The sequence below is a fragment of the Antrostomus carolinensis genome, unplaced genomic scaffold, assembly GCF_000700745.2.
Source record: "Antrostomus carolinensis isolate BGI_N321 unplaced genomic scaffold, ASM70074v2 scaffold11166, whole genome shotgun sequence".
In the NCBI taxonomy this organism is placed as follows: domain Eukaryota; kingdom Metazoa; phylum Chordata; class Aves; order Caprimulgiformes; family Caprimulgidae; genus Antrostomus; species Antrostomus carolinensis.
The window spans coordinates 47,803-57,493 of NW_010323976.1; positions in this window are offsets into that span (position 1 = coordinate 47,803).

The window sequence follows — 9,691 nt, forward strand, 5'->3', positions numbered from 1 at the left end:
CTGATTCTTGAAATTCTAGATGGATTGATGGAATTTGAATTACACATTTGCAGGTTTTCCAGTGTCAGCTGCATAGAATACTATTTATACATGAGGATTTTTCTTCTTGTTTTCCTAGTACAAGACCTGATCCTGCATTTTCAAGTTGTAAGTTCTCACTCAGTAGATGGGCTGAGCCATTAGTGTTGTACCAGAGAGAGCATTTAAGCCTTACTTCAGGAGGGCACGTAAGCAAATGTTTAAACTATGCCTGTTTGTATTAGGAATTCAGTTGCAAAATACTAACAATCATTTAAACTTGACAGGATTCTGTTTAATTATCAGATAATCAAAAAGGAATTCTAGCAGGCAGAAAAAATGTCTAGAATTAAAATAAAGTGAATGGAATAACTTTCAGCAAGAAATTATTTATAAAAAAGTAACTTTAACATCCACATGTCTTGGTATTCACATCACATATTTATTCATTAGTGTATTTAGATGTATTTATTTTAACACATGCAGAGCACTTCAAAGATGTATAATATTAATGTGTGATTTTTATTAAAGGGATTTCCACAGAGTTTTGTTAGGAATGTTCCTGCTCTGGAACAGTTCTGAGGGAAACTGATCTCATGCAACTCGTGACATGCCTCCATGGTATTTTTTTAATGTACTTGTATTTATGTACACATTGTCATAGGCAACAGTGCAAAAGTTCAACAATGTTCTTTTTGGTTTATTTCCTTCAAAAAATGGCTTCTGTGATGATACTCTTTGTGACTGTCTGTCCTCTCAATAATTTGTAACTTGTTGATCAGAGTTGCAGAGATCTCAGAGCTAGACAAGTTCATGGAAATAAGTGGCCAGATAAAGGAGAAGGAGCTCCTCTGAGGTCCCACAGAGGGAGAGGACAGGACACACAAAACGAACATCATTTGGAAGCAAATTAGCTGCAGCCATGTGGCCTTGCCTTAGGAATATTATGTTCTGCAGGACCTGAGCTGTGTTACATACGGCAACATGGTGACTCTATCCACAATAATTAGGACTTGATCGTAATTGATGGTTGTTATTGGAGGTAGTAAGTTGTCTGTTATTTGCAACAGGCTTTCAAAACTCAGGAAGGAAAGAAAACATTGATTCAGTCATGTTTGGTGAGCTAGGAGCTGTTTAAAGTCACCGCTTCTGAAAGCTGTGGTAGCACATGAAAGTACTGGTGGACAATTAATGTGCTAAGGAATTTGGCGGTGCTTTCCAACAGCAGCAGCAGCGGTGGCAGACATTGCATTGTGAGAGATTATCAACTGCGGCTTAGGGTGGGAAGCCTGAAGCACAAACCATGATGACTTGTTTGTCATTAGAAGAACTTGCATAACTCATGCTCTGCTGTTAAGTCTAAGACATTTTTGCAAATTTTTTTTTTATTTCATGAGGATTGTTTCCTTCAGCGAATTCAGGAATTAATTCTGATTGAAAGAATGTGCTAAATAAAGACAAGAAATACCAAAATGCCACACAGCTGTACACATTCTGCTATAGCACGCTCTGAATGTCTCTTCTCTATTTGTTGCACCACTGAATATCTGAGATCTCAAAAAACAGTTGCTGTTGCTGGAAAGATTCCTCTTTCTCAGTAACTTTTGCACCTGCTCAAGATAAGTTTATCTTCTAATACCATGTCATTTTAGGTGATACTGAAAAGTAATAAGAATATAAAGAGAACAGAAACATCGGAGATCGAAATTGCATAGCTGAATCCATAGGTATGTGTCCAAGTGACAGAAGACTCCATTTCAGAGGTACAGCATAGGGACACTTAAAATTGTTTACCCTCTTTTCTGTGAATTTGTGAATATTCTTTACCTTAAAAAAAAATAGACTACCAAGCTTAGATCTCAGTTAAGCCCCTGAGGTTGGCAGTGTTAGCCAAAGGCAATATATGTGGCACAAAATGTGATGGGTTTAATTTGGTTTGAGGAAATTTATAGTATTCCAAGGAAGTTTGAACTCAATTTGTCTTCTCAGATCTCAGAAAGTTCTCCACCTCCTATGAGCTTTGAATCATCGTATTTAAAGTCAAAAACATTTTAGAGCATTAAATCCAGCCTATGATGTATGAACCATGACATAAATAACTTAGGGGCCTGTGTACCCAGAGAGCGCTCTTCTAGAATGTGTTCATTCCCTTTAGAATTACACAGTCCATCATTCTTAAGAAAGATGATGGATGAATGATGACTAAAGTAAAAGTCACTTGTAAGCATGCCAAATTTCAACCATCTTGGCTGAAATTGTCCCTGAAAGGTATTTCTCTTGGGGGAACTATTTTTTTGGTGGAAAACTTTTTGTCAGAACAAGTCATCTATTTCCAAGTGCAAGTCTTTGAGGGAAAAAAAAAAATCATGTCTGGAAAACTTTTCTCTACTTTTCTCTTGCCGTGGAACTGGGTCTTCAGAAGAAGGATAGGGTCTATGTTAGTAACGCTTCTGAATTTGTGGGGAAAATCTATTTGTCTTTGTCCAGGTTTTAAAAAAAATATGCCTGCACTTCCCTTTAGTGCACAGATAATTCTCCAAAGTGCCAACTTTAGGAATTCTCCATCTTGTGGCTGAACAGGATTTCCTATACTGTCCCTGATCTGTTGACTTTCTCCAGGCCTGACTACCCAAGACACACACCAGAATGGGGACCCCAACTTTGGTTCCCAGGTATTGTCAGTACCTCCCCAAAGCTGATGTGAATAAACCACCTAGATGAAATATGAAGGAAGCAAAGCTTTGATGAAAACCTGAGCAATGAGAATAGGTTCTGGATGGATAAACTAAGTGAAAAAACTAGCTTTTCCCTTGAGGACTGCCATAAAATTAAGTTAGTAATGTGTGTTGAGTGTGTCGTAGCTGTAATGATAAACCACATAGAAAACTCTGGGAAGAAATCATTAGTTTTGTTGTCATATAGCATGCTGTAAATAAGGCAGGCTGCCACACCTTGAACCACAAGGAAAAAAACAAAATACAGTTTCATCATTCAGTGAGCACCATCCATCATGTGTTGTGAATGAGGCATAGGAAAAAATATTGTGTGATCATCTAATTAAAGGCAATATCATAATTCATCCTCACAAGGGGCCAGATTAAGGTTGCACAGACGGCCTTAATTCTGACATTACCTCACTCTTGAATGCCTGACTTGGCAATCTTAATAATACTCTCTTAACTTAGTACAGAATATAAAAAAGGGGTGGGGATTTTTTTAAGGCTGGTTAGAAAGTCTAGCCATAGAGTTGCCATGAATTTCAGTATGACTGTATCCTCTATTTGGCTTTAGAAAGCTCATCCTCACCTTCTACTTGCATTTAGCTACCCCAAAACATATATGCAAAGTTCCCATACCACTCTGTTACAGAAGTTGCTATAATTTGCAAACTTTTGACACAATTCCAAAATTAAATTATTTTAGTTTGTGATTTAGCTTGTGTGTGATAAAACCATGGTTTGCTGTCTCTCTATAGCAACTGTGGCCTTATTTTAAAGGAAAACGACAAATACTTTCCCTGATTTTAAGTTAATTATTTGCTTCTCTGCCCATGAGTAATATTAGTTAAATTACCACAAGATCTCATCAAAGCCACTTGGACACTGTGAGTAGACTGAAAAATGGCTAACCATTCCGTAGGCTCCCATGTGGCAGTTTGTAATGACAGTGTATAAGGCATATGCTTCATAGTTCTTTTTTCCCTCTTGAATTTGCTATTCAAAGACAATTTCTAATCCTAACAACAATTTCTTCTTCACCTTTTATTTTCTATGAAGGTTGGTCAGTCAGCAGGGCTCTGATACACACTTGGGTAACCTTTGAAGACTCGGATACTGTTACACTGAACACTTGAAAGGATTTATAATCTAAAACTTGAGTTAAAGTATAGTCCTGACGAGACCATCAACCTGAGGTTAGTATCACTGAGCTAGGTTTGGTGTTCCTGCCCTGGGAGTAAAGGAGAAAGCAGTAGGAGATACATAGGTGAGGTCATCTTGGAGAAGTTATGCCACTAATCTTGTCTTTTAACGCTCCCGTGTTTCATGTGAACAGGGGCAGATGTTGGTGACGGGTATTTTCCACCTGCAGCAGCAAAAGAAAGCTCCTAATCAAAGCCTAAGGCATGTAAGTAAAAGAGGTCATCTCTGCAAGGTATCCCAGCTGCTCTGCACTGCTCCTGTGGTTCAGAGCTTCACAAGCTGCTGTAGCCAGCTGCTTAAACTAACATTACAGGTGTTCCAGGGAAGGAAGGAAACCTGGCAGTTTTATTATATATTTGAGCCATTATATTTGGCCCAACATGGTCATGTGTGTCGTAACAGTGCAGATGTCTTCAGTGTGTGATTGCAGTGTTGAACCTGGGGTTTGCACATACAACTTTGACTGTTGCAGAAGCCCCAGGAAAAAAAGCATTTGCAGGCTTGGTCAGCTTTCTGCAGTGGCAATGATCTCTCCTCCTTTTGAGGCAAGAGGAGCAAAGGGGAAATGAAATTAGCCTGGAAAGTAGAAAGCTGTTGACACCTGTTTAGAAAAGTACTTAGGCACGTGCTGAACTCAAAGCACACAAACAGATGCATTTCAGTGCAGGGGCTTTGCTGAATGAGGAGGCCAGCGGACTTGCAAGTGGGATGCTTTCTGTAGTGCTTCTAATGAGGTAATGAAATGAAAGAGCTTCTTGTACTTGGGGTGAAAATAGGTCTTTTGCACATAGTGACTTCCTCTTGCTTGTATTATCAAGTAACTCTTAAGAAGAACAGAATCATCCAATTACAGACCATAAATACCAAATATGTTTAACGTATATTCTCCAAAATAAGCCATTTTATTTTTATCAAAAGTGCACTCTGTTTTGTTCAAGTAACAGATGGAAATCAATGGATTTTAATGTAACCCAGAAGAGCAAGTTGTAGTCGTATTCCCTTAAGTGCCCCTTTCTTGATCAGACCACAGCTGTAAAGGGATTTGAACTCAACGCAGTAAATGCCAGGAAATTTGAAAGGTAGGCCACAGACTTCGTGGCCCACGAGAGGAGGTATCTGCTGTTCCTTAGAGCTGTGTAAAATGAGACAGAAGTAAAATAGCATCTTTTTCATATAATTTGTATTGTAGTTAGTCATGGTGTCCAATTTCAGCATTTTATATATAGCTTGTGTATTAAAAAGTAAACATCTACCATTAGGCTGGAGAAGTCTCTATCTCCACAGCGTGCATTCTAAATATAGAAATTGCTATGGTACAGTCAGTACTAGGACATAATATCTCTTTGCTTTTTTAATGTGCGGATGATATTCCCCCCTGTATATGTATCATGAAATAAAAGTTAAACACACACATACATACAGATATATATCTGTACACACGTACACATATACATACAGACACACATGATCTTCTGTAGGAAAAAATAATGACAGTCAGGTGTTAAATGGCAGTTACTTGCTTAACATGGAAAGATACCAGGCACTGTGAAAGGTATCATTCTTGACATGGGCAGTAATTTCATCATAGCTCCAAACTGGCAGCTCCTTGTGCTCCCACTTTTCCCCTGGGAGTACAGCTGGTGAGCTGCCAGCCATGCTGCCCATAGCAATAGAGGCAATCTGGGGCTGCAGTACTCTGCAGTACTGAATTGCTGGATGTTTCATTTTGCAGGCAGAGCAGTGCCTAGCTAGCTTGCTACATATAATCTGCTTATTTACTAGGTAAAGTAAAATAAATTGTTCTTATTTAACAATGGTTCCCAATTTGGCTTCTAAGTTTATACCTGACATAATAGGATAAAAGAGGGGGAGGTCACCCCTCTTCTGCTATTGGTATTAAGCTGCAAACCATTTTCTCTAGAGGTAGCTTAACAAAACACGAGTGTAATTAGTCATAGAGTAGGAAGAAGCAATTAAGCGCACAATACAAGAGGCAGCAAAAATTATGATAATGGTGACCTCAACTAACTGTACATAGTCTGGCCAAGAGTCACCATGAGATAAGTTATAAAGAAAGAATTTTTTGAATGTTTTTTGGAATGAGCAGCTGTGGAGTACACAGAGGCAGGGAGGGCTCTCAAACCTGGGTGAAGCTCAGGAGTTCATTGGAGACATAAACTCAGCTGAACCATTAGGCAATAGTGACCACAACATAATTACATTCACCCTAAACATTGGAGAAGAGTGATGGGGAGGACAGGAATGCAGATGCAGGGAGAGAGATATAAAAAGCTGTCACCATCTGAAGGTGACTTGCCCCCAGCAGACTTGTTACATGAAGGAGCTCCCTTGGCACAGACAGTGGGAGCTTCTGCCACCCAACAGGAACATTTTGCAGTGAGCGCTCATGAGGCAGCTGTGGGGAGCTGTGTAAGAAAGAAGACCAAGAGAAGATAAACTAACGTGGTTAGAAAAATCACCTCACTTCGGTGTAACCCACAGCTAAGTGCATCTCCAGCCCAGAGAGAAGCACTCAGTCAAAGTGGGTTTTGGTCTCTCTCTGATGAGGCCAAAGAGTTAAGCAGGATTTTGAGCCCATTCCTTGGAGAAGGAGCTACAGAGGCCAAGCCTTATACAGAAATGGTGCCATAGGCATCCTGCCAAGGACAGCACAGCGTGTAAAATCCCAGAATTGAGGAAAAAATACATAGGCATGTGACAGTATATTGTGATACTTCTGATGTCAGAACTGCTGGTGGGATAGGCATAGTTAGAGACCTATATATATAGTGGTATGATTATGTCCCAACTATTTTTTGTGTTACAGAGTTTTTGAAGGAAGCCACGATACTGAACAGGCAGTAAGCTTAGAAAGAGGTCCACTGGATGGTCTGTTACAAAGTGAAGTACCAGGCGGCTACTGCTGTCAAGGTTGGGGAAGTGGTTTTACTGCACAGTGTTGCAGCATCCTATTTGTACTGCCCCACAGCTTAGCCCTGTGTAGTGTGCAGCACTTTTCCTTCAGAGAGCTTGTGGAGTCTCCATCTCTGGAGATGTTCAAAACCTGTCTGCATGCAGTCCTGTGCAACCTATTGTAGGTGAACCTGCTTTGGCAGGTGGGTTGGACTAGATGGTCTCCTGAGGTCCCTTCCAACCCCTGTGATTCTGTGATGGAAGTCCACATAGCCCAAGCCATCCCAGGGGTTAGATGGACCTTGGCTGCAAAGACATAGAGTATTCTGCTCTGCTTGTGAACTCAGCCTCCGCATAGAGTGACATAAGTGTTGACAAGTGCCAGAGGTATGGTTGGTGTGTGAGTCTGGAGATTTCAGACTAACTCAAAGAAAAAAAAAAAAAAAAAGAAAAAAAAGTAAGCCTTTGTTTAATAGAAATTATTTCTTTAATTATGCAGATGCTGGAAGATTTCTAGTTCCTTTCAGCACTTTTACTTAAAATGTAGATTCTGCTGGATATACTTAATTTTTTAAAACCCTCTACATTTTGCAGTTTACACATTTGCATAGCGTAGGACTACTGTCAGGAACATATATCTGCAGATCTGGGGCATGAGCTGTTCTCATCATTTCAGTGGGGTGGAGAAAAGAAAACAGTTCAAAGGAGGAGGTTGGGGGAAGGGAAGCATCTCCATATTTTTTTTTAAGGAATCATAAAGACACACAGGCAAGTGTGTCAATCATGAGACATATTTCTCTCTTTAGTATTGTCAGGAATACCAAAGTTCACAGAGCACATGTGTGAGAGGGTGCTGCGCTGCCTTGGCTACATCATCTGCATGATACATGTCAGAAGATGGGAATGTTGCTATGGCAATTCTTCCCTTTCCTGAATACTAAGTTGATGAAGAAGCCAGTCCACAATCAGGCAGGCTCACTTATGAACTTGCCTGCTTGGAGATCTAAATACTATTTATAGTTTCTCTTGAAAGGAGACAACATCGTTTTCTGTCCTGGCCTTTTAAGGTCCCATACCCCAGTCCTCCTGTATTCCCAGGGTTTCTGTGATTTGGAAGCTACTAAAGGCAGAGATTTAACTGAATTTTGTGCTGAAGACTTGGGTCCCTCAGCTTGTATGGTGTCCTTCAATTTCCAACTTGCTAACAGGACAGATGGATCTTTCTGCATTTCCAGAAGTAATCTTGCTGTTCCATAAAGTTCTGGATCAGGTAATCCATAAATCTTTACTTTAAATCTGCAGAGGAGTAGCCTGTTCCCATTTACATTTTCCCCTGGCAGGACAGTGTGAGAGAGACTGGAAGCCTGTTGGTTCTCCTACCAACTTTTTAGCTGGGCAACCTTCAAACTCATCCTGTCCCTGTTTGTACTATCGAGCCTTTCCCACTGTGCCATGTGGGTACTGTGATGGGAAAGTGATGCCTTTACCACCAGCTCTCCTAATTGCACCTTTGATTTCCCTTAGAAATAATATTCTATTTTGCTTCCTGCCCTAAAATCTATATAGGGCTACTCTGTGGAACCAAAGCAACTGCCAGCTCCATTGCAGAGATGTCAAACTTCAGTAGATGCAGTGATTCCTGTATTACAGTGTTTCCCATTGTCCAGGTTGTATCATATTTTCTAGTAGTAGGCTCTGATTTCAGTTATTTTCCTTTACCTAACATTCATTTTGTAGACTGGAATATTCCCTGCTAGGAAAATTCTATGTTTTTGATTCAGGCTAAATACTGGGGTGGGGGGGAGGGGCTCAGGCACTCCAAAACTTAAGATAAGGAAAAATAGACTGTCTTGTCTATTTTAAAAGTTCCTTCAAATTAGTTGATCCCATTATTTTTATTTAGGGCTTTTTTTTCTTTTTTTTTTTTTATGTCAGGATAGATACTGCTCTAGGGAACTGTGCAGGGAGGGAGGATGTAAAAGCTTCATCTGACATGCCATAAATGATGCAGGACAGCGTAAAAAGAGAAAGAGAGGGAATCTGAAGGTTGCTCTGCATGTTCTGCTTATGTGTGTGATGCTGGGTAAGTTACTTAATTTTACCACTTCACAGTTGGCCAGTAGCTTTTTTATCGTTTTGAAATGTTTATTTAGCACCTCCCCTGGGCTTTAAAAGTACTAAAACAAATGAGTTCTGCAAAAGCAAATGAGCAAGGCAAAAGGTGTCATTGAAAATTATGGCAGTGTATATACCAAATCACTCCAATACCCACCTCAAACAGAGAATGTACCCAGTATATGGATTGGAGTGATCTACCAAACTCTCTCAGAGAAGTCATAGGTTGGTGTAGATGAAGAGGCATCTACAAATACAGGACATCTTTGGGAGCTGCAGGAGCAGGTGCTCTCCAGAGAAATGTACCTTTCTGATGTAGTATTCATTTGTTCTCTGTAGGAATGAGAAATAAATGGAAGTATTTCAAATTTAAGGCTTAACTCTGACATGCATATGCAGGCATAATTTAGACCCCCCCTAAAAAAAAATCTCACTGACTTCATTGTTTATTTTGTGTCGGGTTTCTACTGCACTCAAAGAGAGCATTGCTCAGTCCAGCTGGTCTGAGGTTCTTGATACCCATCTGACCCAGAGGCAGAGCTTCAAACCACAGTGGCCAGTAAAGAGACGTCAAAAGTTTCCACAGTGCAAAGGAGACAGGAGTGAAAAGGATTTACTCCTTTAGCGGGATTAGCACATCGAGGACGCTTAGCAGTTTGCAGCCACCCAGACCTAGGATTGTTAAACTGTGCTCTTTCTTCTTTCTTTTCCATCTGAGCTCATTT